Source organism: Dromaius novaehollandiae, unplaced genomic scaffold (genome assembly GCF_036370855.1).
Source record: "Dromaius novaehollandiae isolate bDroNov1 unplaced genomic scaffold, bDroNov1.hap1 HAP1_SCAFFOLD_71, whole genome shotgun sequence".
Classification (NCBI taxonomy): Eukaryota; Metazoa; Chordata; class Aves; order Casuariiformes; family Dromaiidae; genus Dromaius; species Dromaius novaehollandiae.
The window spans coordinates 150,961-160,395 of NW_026991365.1; positions in this window are offsets into that span (position 1 = coordinate 150,961).

The window sequence follows — 9,435 nt, forward strand, 5'->3', positions numbered from 1 at the left end:
GTGGAGGACTGGCACAAGGAGGGAAGAGGGATGCTAAGAGGGCTGGAGAACCTACGCAGGGCTCTGGGGGCACAACAAGGAAGGCTGACAGAGTAGTCCAGAGTGAAATAAAGGGGTTCCTCAGGGCTCTACAGGACCAGCAGAGGTCTATGCAGCACAACAAAGCTCTAAAGAGGAACCCAGAGCAGATTAGACATCTCTTACGGAGACTAGAGAGCAACTAAAAGAAGCCAGAAGAGAACAAGCAAAGCCTCTGAAGGGGTTCAGAGGAAAAGAGGGGTACTCAGGCAGCTGAACGATGAACAGAGCACTCCAGGGCATAAGACAGGGCTCAGGAAGAGTTCTGAGAACACTGCAGAAGTTCTAAAGGAGCTAGAGAGCCAAAAGACAGCTCTAGGGAACAAGGAAAGCCCAAAGAGTGGTCCAGAGTGCACTAGAGGGGTGCTGAGGGGCCTGCATGGCCAAGGAATGACTTTGGGGAACAAGGAAGAAATCTGGAGGGCTTCTGAGGAGACTAGAGGGTTCCAAAGGGGGCTGTGGAGCCAGAGGACAGCTCTGGGGCACAACAAGCACCCCAGGAGAGGTTCTGAGCAGACTAGAGGGCTCCTAAGGGGACTAAATGGCACAGGGGAAAAAAAAAAATCAAAACTGGGTAACATGACCGACCTCAGGAGGTGCTCTGAGTGGACAGGAGGGCTCCTATGGGATGTGGATGGCCAAAAGAGGGCTCCGGGACACAAAGGCCTCCAGAGGGGTTCTGAGCACACTAGAGGGGTCCTAAGGGAACTTGAGACCCAAAAGACAGCTTTGGAGCATGGCAAAGGCCTCTAGAAGGGTGCTAAGGGTTCTAGAGGGCCAGGAGTGGTCTGTGGGGGGAAAATAAAAGGTCAAAAAATGAAGCCAAAGCAGAATAGAGGGCTGCTAAAGGGCCAAAAGAGGGCTCCAGGGCATGAAGAAGGGCTCCGGAGGGACTCTGAGGGCTCTACCAGGGTCCTAAAGGGGTCTAGACATCCAAAACACAGCTCTGGGGCATAAAAAAGGCTGAAAGAGTAGTCCACAGCACACTTAGAGGGCTGCTAAGGGGTCTACATGGCCAAAAAATGACTCTGGTGAACCAGGAAGAAAACTGGAAGAGTTCTGAGGAGACTAGATGTTCCCTAAGGGGGCTGGAGGGCCAGAAGACAGCTCTGGGGCCCAATTGTGGCCAAAAGAGTGGTCCAGAGTACACTAGAGGGGTCCTCAGGGGTCTAGAGTGCCCACAGAAGACTCTGGTCCCAATCTTGGCCAAAAGAGGGGTCGAGAGCACACTAGGGGTTTCCTGAGGGAACCAATGAACAAAGAAAAAGCCTCTGGGGCCCCATTTTGGCCAAAAAAAGGAGTGCAGAGCAGACGAGAGGGCTGCTGAGAAGGCTGGAGGGCCAAATGAGGGCTCTGGAGCACCACAAAGGCCTCTGGAGGGATTCTGAAGGGACTAGAGGGGTGCTAAAGGGGCCGGAGGGCCAGAAGACAGCTCTGGGACAGAAGGGAGACTGAAAGAGTAGTCCAAAGTGCACTAGAGGAGTCCTAAGTGGTCTACCTGGCTGAAAAAATATCAACTGGGGAGCAGGGATGAGCTCAGGAGGTGGTCTGAGAGGACGAGAGAGATTCGCTAGGGTCTGGAGAGCCCAAAGAGCCCTGGGGCCCAATTTTGGCCAAGAGAGTGTTTGAGAGTGCACTGGAGGGGTGCTAACAGGTCTACAAGGCCAAAAAAGACTCTGGGGAACAAGGACAGCCTCCAGAAAGGTTCTTAGGTGGAATTTGAGGGATCCAAAGGGGTCGTCAGGAGAGCCAGAAGACAGCCCTGGGGCACAACAAAGGCCTCCAGAGGGATTCAGAGGTGACTAGAGGGGTCCTCTTGGTTCTAGAGGGCCAAAAGAGGGCTGCAGGGCACAATTTTGGCCAAAAGAGGCACCTAGAGTAGACCGGGGGGTTGTAAAGGGACTAGAAGGAAGAAAAAAAATGCTATATGGAACAACGAAGGCAAAAGGAGGGGTCCTGGTGGGACTAGAGAGGTGCTTGGAGAGCTAGAAGGACGAGAGGGGTCCTAAGGACTCTACATGCTCAACTGAGCCCCTGGTGCACAATGAAGTCCAATGGAGAGGTTCTGAGGGGATTGGAGCAGTCCTAAGGGGACTAGACATCAAACAGAGGCCTCTAGGGTGCAATGAAGACTTTGGGGGCAGTGTTTGGACCACTTCTCTGAGGCTTTTGGGGTGATTGACATAACCGCTTCGCTTCACGTTACTCACAGCTACCTTCATCTATTACTTAGGGCTAAACCTGTTCCTATTTGCAGAGGGGCTTGTTGCTTGTTTAAACTTGACATATAGTCCACAACCTGCTCTGCGTGCTCCCTAGTCCCTTCTGCTTTCGCAACACTTGTGGTAATTCAAGGAGGTAATTAAGAGTCCCCATTGTCCCATAGGCTGGAGCAAGACATTGCTGCTGCTCTGAGGAGATGCCTAAAAGCCATGCTGTTTTCTGTAGCATCACTGGGGCTTCCCAGAGCCCAACGGTGTTCTCTTTGGCTTTTCCCGAGCCTTTTAGGTTTTTTAGGCTATTCCTTAGCCCGCCATTTCATGGCAATGTTCTCCTTAAGCATTGTGCACAGCACGATTATCCCAGATCAGCCACATCGTGTACGTACAGAGGCTTCTGAGAGGCGGCTCAGAAGAAAAGAGAGAAAAATCTCTTTGTCATCAGCGCATCCACCCGCCAACACTCTTCACCAGGAAGCGCTGTAAACTCCCATTTCTCTAAAGCGGGACTGAGTCAAGGCAGAGACGCAGATCACACCCCATCTTTGTTAGAACGCCTCACTGCTGCGGGGACTGGGCCTGGCAGCAGTTTTAGGAATGTTTGGGGCTTTGGAGAGAGTGCAGGGGAAGGTCTGGAGTCAGTGACAACGTTGAGGCAGGGCTCGGAGATGTTTTGGGGCCTGTAGGGGTGTTGGGGCAGGATTTGTGGGTGGTTTAATGGCTTTGGGGGGGCTGGTTGCAGGAAGGGTGGGACTCTGCGGGGCCCTCAGGGCAGGGGTGCCATCCCAGATGTGTAGGGAGCACATAGGGGTGCCCCACGTTGCTGTCAGCTCGGCGGGAGGAGCCACTGGTCTCCCACCCCATCAGATAGGGTGGCGGGGGGGGAGGAGGAGGGATCTATGAGCTTGCACAGAACGCCAGAGAAGGCAGCAGAGAACTCACCAAGGGCCCCGCATCCCAGAAAAGCTGCAAAGGAACCCGCGTCCCAGACGAGAGGAGACATCAGGCTGCTGTGCCGCTGCTGGACACATCCAGACCCCCGCGCAGACACCCCCCCCCCCCGCTCCTCCAGGCTGCGTCCACAGCGGTGAGCGCACGCCCTGGCCCGCGCTGGGGAGGAACTGGGGCCCTACAGGCGACACACGGAAAAGGCAGAGTCAGAGCCGCGCTCCGGCAGACCCGGCGCGGCGCGGCGCCAGGTCCGAACCCCCCGCCCCCCCGCCCCGCCGCCTCCACGAAGCGACAGCCCCGGCGGGCAGGACACAGCCCGACGCCCGCGGCCACCCGAAAGCACACGCTCGCCTCACCGGGATCCCCACGTGCTCGACTCCAGGCGGCCTCGGCCCTCGCCCGCAGCCGCCGAGCGAAAACACCCACCCTGCTCGCCGCCATCTTGCTCCCCGCCGCCGCGCATGCGCTGGCTACGGACAGCGCGGGAGGGGCGGGGGCGAGCGGGAGCGGGAGCGGGGGGGGGGAGGCGAGACCGCAATGGCGCCCTCGTGTGGTCGTAGCGCGGCGCTGCAGCCGGCCGGCTCCCGCGGGCGACCCGCAGCCCGCCGCGCCAGCCCGGTGCTCAGGCCGAGCAGCGAGCACCCCGAGGCTGCTCTGCCTGTGCCCGAGAGAGCGGCGGGGATCAGCGAGCAGGCGCTGGGGCTGCCCCGGTCGCGGAGCAGCTCTGAGATGGCACTGCCCATCCCCGCACCCCCAGGAAGCACCGGGAAGGAAAAGCCCTCTCGGGAAAAGCGCTCCCAGTCCGTGAGCACCAGGCAGGGGTGGACGAGCGCCTTCGCTTACCCGTCCCCGAGAGAGCGGAGAGTAGCGGTGAACACGGTGACCGGCAGCGCACACGTGTGCGCCGGCTGCCTGCACTGTTCTTCGTACGCAGCGGTGGCCGCCGGCGGCTGCAGTGCTGCCTTGTCGACACGCGAGGACAGCGGTGAGCGGGACGGAACGCAGTGCGCATGCGCTACGCCGATGAGTGTGCAGTGCCGCTTTTCAGACCCGCGATGGCAGCAGTGAGCGCGGCGGAACGCAATGCGCATGCGTGCTCCCTTTCGGTGCAGTACCACCTTCTCCCCAGTATCAGGGTCCACTCAATAAACAAAATAGTATGATAAATGTTGTCATCTGCTCCAAGTGCTTTCGCAGAAGAGAACGACATCAAAATGAGGTATTATTGCATTTAGTCTCCACTACACGTGCTACCCCAGTGCCACGGACTTGCTTTAAAGGATCAGTGACGTATGCGTTCTGGCAGTAATATTCACGGAATGAATACGCACTCGATCAAGTAGGAGTGTTCATGAAAAGCTTTGCCAGTGCGTCGCTAGGTAACAAACCTAGACAAGCAGCTATTTGCCCTGATCCTTCGGCTTACGTTTCTTCTGCCCGATGTAGTCTAACGTACCTGAACGCAATGGCCTTGCGAGGCAGTGACACGGTGTCCGTGGGGTGGCTGTTCCAGGGTCTCTCGGGCTGTTCCAGGGTCCTCGGACAGCAACGGTGCTGGTCGACTTTCCCTTGCGCTGCACAGCAGGACAGCTCCGCACCGTGCCCTCCCAGCACTGCCGCTCCTCCCAGCAGTTGCCTAACTGGCCCCAATCCTGAGCAAAGCTACGACTCCCAGGAGCCCGCAGCACCCCTCCTTCTCTCCCTGCCCTCCCCATTTCCAAGAGGGACAGCCCCAGCCCCTGGGGACAACCCTGCCCGGTCACACTGCTGTCCAAAAAGCGGATTCGTTGCCCCGTGTGCACTAAGCCAATAATTACACGCTCAGGAGAGACATTTGCTTATTTATTTCAGAGTTGCGCAAGCCTGGCTGCTCGGTGGTTTCCCACAAATCAAGCGCATTTCCCCCCCCGACCCCCGGCTTTCCAAGTAGCATTTACACAAACAAATTGCAAGGTTTGCAACTTTCCCTTTTACACGGGTTGGTTAGTGATTTACCTACAACTGTAATATTGCTTACACACCATTTTACTACTACACATGCTCAGGGGAGGGGTCTTCACCCGGGCGTGGGTCTTTCTGACCTATCAGCGTGATTTTCTTGTATTATAATGAGGACAGGTCAGTTAGGGGATACCTCGAATTCTTTTGCTAAATTGGCAATGTATGCATAGAAAACAAAGCATCTTGATTTACAGTTTCTTTAAGGCTTTAGCAGTTCTAGGACGGCCTTGATTAAAGAATTATTTCCTCCCAGGAAATAGAGAGGTTCTCCTCATCTGCCTAGTTTAAAGAGCATGAACACTCTTTCTGAGCTTCCAAGATTGTCTTGCAACACCACCAGAGATGGAAAATGCTTCCTGCCCTGTACCGGGGAAAAACAGGGGCATTCCACTGTCCCCCGTGACCTGTGGGGACTCAGGCGTGAGTGACACACGTCCAGTAAGGAACAGACCCAGCGGGCCACTGCTGCAGGGCTGAGAAGGCACCGGCACCTGGAACCACAGCTCCTGGCCTGCCACAGAGCACGATGCGGCTGGCTGGTGGGAACGCCGCTGGCAGAGACCTGCCCGCCCCCGCCACCTCGAGAGGCGCAGCATGGTCACCCAGTAGCCCCGTCTGAGAAGACTACACCTCCCAGCATACCGTGCACGTGAAAATGGCGGCCCGGAAGCCCAGTGCTGGAAGACTACTGCTCCCGGCATGCCGCGGTGAAAACTACGGCTCCCCGCATGCCAGGCTGCCAACTCCCGCCCCCCCACCCCCGCCCTCCCCCCCCCCCCGGCAGCGCTAGGGGAGGTTTGACCCTCGGGAGATGCCGTTCCTTTAGGTTTATAAGTAGCTGATGGGAGGGTGTTAGGTTACAGCATGTGTAGAAGGTTTTTTAGAGAATGTCATCAACCAGAAAGACCCAAAACATATCTTGTATTTACACTCCTCTTACCAGCACCACTTTGTCTGCCTGTCTAGTTGCAGTGTCCTTAAATGATGGCAGCTATAAGCAACTTTTGCCCCCTGGTCTCCAGGACTGGCTCTTTAAACAGGTGGTGTTCTTTCTGATAGAGCCCCGAGTGACATACCACTGACTTCCTCAGTGTGTGGTGATGTACATATTTGTGGTACAATGCCAAAGTAGGCCTTGTTAGCAAGACTATTTGTGTCATCAGAAGACAAATACAGTGCAGTCTCCATCCTTCAAGATATTCAAAATCCAACTGGACATGATCCTGGGCAACTTGCTCTAGTTGACCTTGCTCTGAGCTGGGTGGTGGAGAGGGGAAGGGTGTTGGACTAGATGATCTCCTGAGGTCCCTTCCAACCTCAGTAATTCTGTGAGAATTGTCTGAGATGAATCCCACACTTGGAGTTCTACTTGGTAGTTTTTCTATTTAAAGAAACAAGAAGAGAATATAGACGATTAACACTGCTTATGTGTGTGCACGTGATTTACATAGGTCCATATCCTTGTTGAAATTCCAGAGAACTCCATGCGTGAATACAGTACCACAGGAATGTTTCCTTATGCATCGTAATAGGAAGAGTTTTGTATTTTAAGATTCAGAAGTGCAAAGAGATGTTGTCAGCCGAAAATCCTCTTCTGTTCAGCAGGATTATTTAGCATAATGACATTACGTATTCAGCTTTGAATATCAAAAGGCAGTATTATGTTTCTTCTTTAATTCCTGTATTTTCATGGGCCAATGATTTTTTTGATCCCGTTGGTATTCTGTAATTACATATTAATTGCATTAAGTTCAGAAACATCATCAAAGAAGCACCACGCAATGGTAATCTTAAAAATGTTAGGATTCAGATTTCTCTCGTCTTCCATTCTACATTGTTATAACCACGGCTCTCATCTTTTAATCTTTTTTCCTTGGTATAGCCTTTATCACGAATAGAGATTCATAATATGCTCAGAATATGATGCCTCAAAATATTGTATAAATTGCAGCCATGTGTTGTCTTGCTTTGATGCTTGCACTGATTCTTTAGCTCAGTGCATTGTCCTTTGTCTTGACCTCGTTATTTATGGCTCCAATGAGCTGTGGAAAATGAGCAGCCAGGTCATCCTTTCCAAATTAAAACACTAGCAAGGTCAATGTAGGACAGGAAATAGAACATTTGGAATATCGCCACTTTTCTGCCTTATTTGCATATAAAAAGTGGGGACTGGAATGGTAGGAAATGGGTCCATTTTAATTTATTACAAAAAGTTATGATCTTACCCTTCCCTCTGCCCGGTTTATGCCTTAATATCAAGAGAGCACTCTTGCCCTTACTGTTTCAATCTTCCTAGTGTGACTGTATGGGAGAGGGGGGAAAGCGTGGCTATGTATGTGGAAAAGGAATGCTTTAAATAGCTGATCTTCTTCAGCATTGTCCTGTAAACACATTTGCTGCCGTCATTATTTCTGAAGCGCACGTTAAAAGTTGAATATTTACCATAGTCTTTACCAATGTTTCTGACAGAGCAATGGAGGAAGGGAAGGACGTCATCAGCCTTTCAATTCAAAAATGTTGTCCACAGTCTGCTGTGAACAGTTAACCTGCTATGTCACTCAGGGGCACTAGAGTCTTGATTACACACAAAACTATTTTCTAATCATTTTCCGTATTACCCTGGAAATTAGCTGTGTATCTTTGGTGTGACTTATAATGGCATCTAGTAGCTAATAACCTGTATCAATATACCTAGTTAACTTTTTGTTAGAATCAAATGTAAATACAGGGATTCTTCTTTTCTGCTTATTTCAGAGATGCTGCATAGCAGGATAACAAAGTGTTTGCTTTCATGTCACCTGTTAACTGGTTAATGGCCTATGGAAATTTTATGTCTTCTCCTGTTCACTTTTGCCAAGAATATATCAATGATTCTTTTTTTTTCTTGGATATCTTTTTTTTTTAAATACCAAGTGGTTACCTTAGAAAAATATCGTATGGTGAGTAGACAGAGTTCCTTTCTTATTGTAAAAATAGAAGAAGAAGATGGATTAATTAGGCTTTGGACCTAGGCAATATCATTCACTCTGTTTTATTTTTACGGCTTCTGTGTTAATGAATATCTTGTGCATCTCTTTGATCCCCTGAGAGAACATCCACACAATGTCCTCTATGTTTTATGTCCCAGGGTTGGCGTTACATATTACAGGCTATCTGGTCATCATTGCACCACTGCTATTTCATCTTCTGACTGTGAATATCCAAGTGTGGTGGTTGACATTGCCAGACTGGTGTTGCCACCTGCTGGGTACATGAACTTTTCCTGCTCCAACCTGTTTGCCTATATGCATGTTTTCATTCTTTGTCAAGCATCTTTTTCAGCTATTATAAGGAGGATGTATTTGATGAAACATAGGTGTCTAGATCTGGTCTAGTCATCTTAGGCTCCCTTTATATTCAGAAAAGAGCAAAAGGACTTTCGTTGGCTCAGTTCATCTTATCCCAAAGTAGAGGTTTAAAACAGGTCAGATAAGCAGCAACTTAAAATTACTTCAGTCTTTTACTGTGCATAAAAAGGGCATAATATGATTAGCTTGGATGTAGCTATTTACTATTTTATATATATATGTATGATATATATATGATATGCATATATGATATACATATATGATATATATGATGTATATTTGATATATATATATATATATATATATGTATGATATATATGTGTGTCTGTGTATGAGATATATATATGCAGATATTTACTAGTGCCATTGCCTGAAAGGCCAGTGGCAGGGCCATGGCTGCTGGCTGTGCTTGTGAGGTCACAGCAGCCTCAGTGCCTCATAGGCTGGAGGGAGGCTCCTGGCTGCTGGCTGTGCTTCTGAGGTCACAGCAGCCTCAGTGCTTCACAGGTCAGTGGCAGGCCCACAGCTGCTGGCTGTGCTTGTGAGGTCACATTTGTCTCAGTGGTTCACAGGGCAGTGGGAGGCCCCTGGCTGCAAGTTGTGCTTGTGGGGTGGAAGAAGTACCAGTGCCTCATAGGCCAGTGGGAGGCCAATGACTGCTGGCTGTGCTTGTGAGGTCACATCGACCTCTGTGCCCTACAGGCCAGTGGGAGGCCAATGACTGCTGGCTGTGCTTGTGAAGTCACAGCAGCCTCACTGCTTCACCGGCCAGTGGCAGGCGCCTGGCTGCTGGCTGTGCTTGTGAGGTCACAGCAGCCTCAGTGCCTGATAGGGCAGTG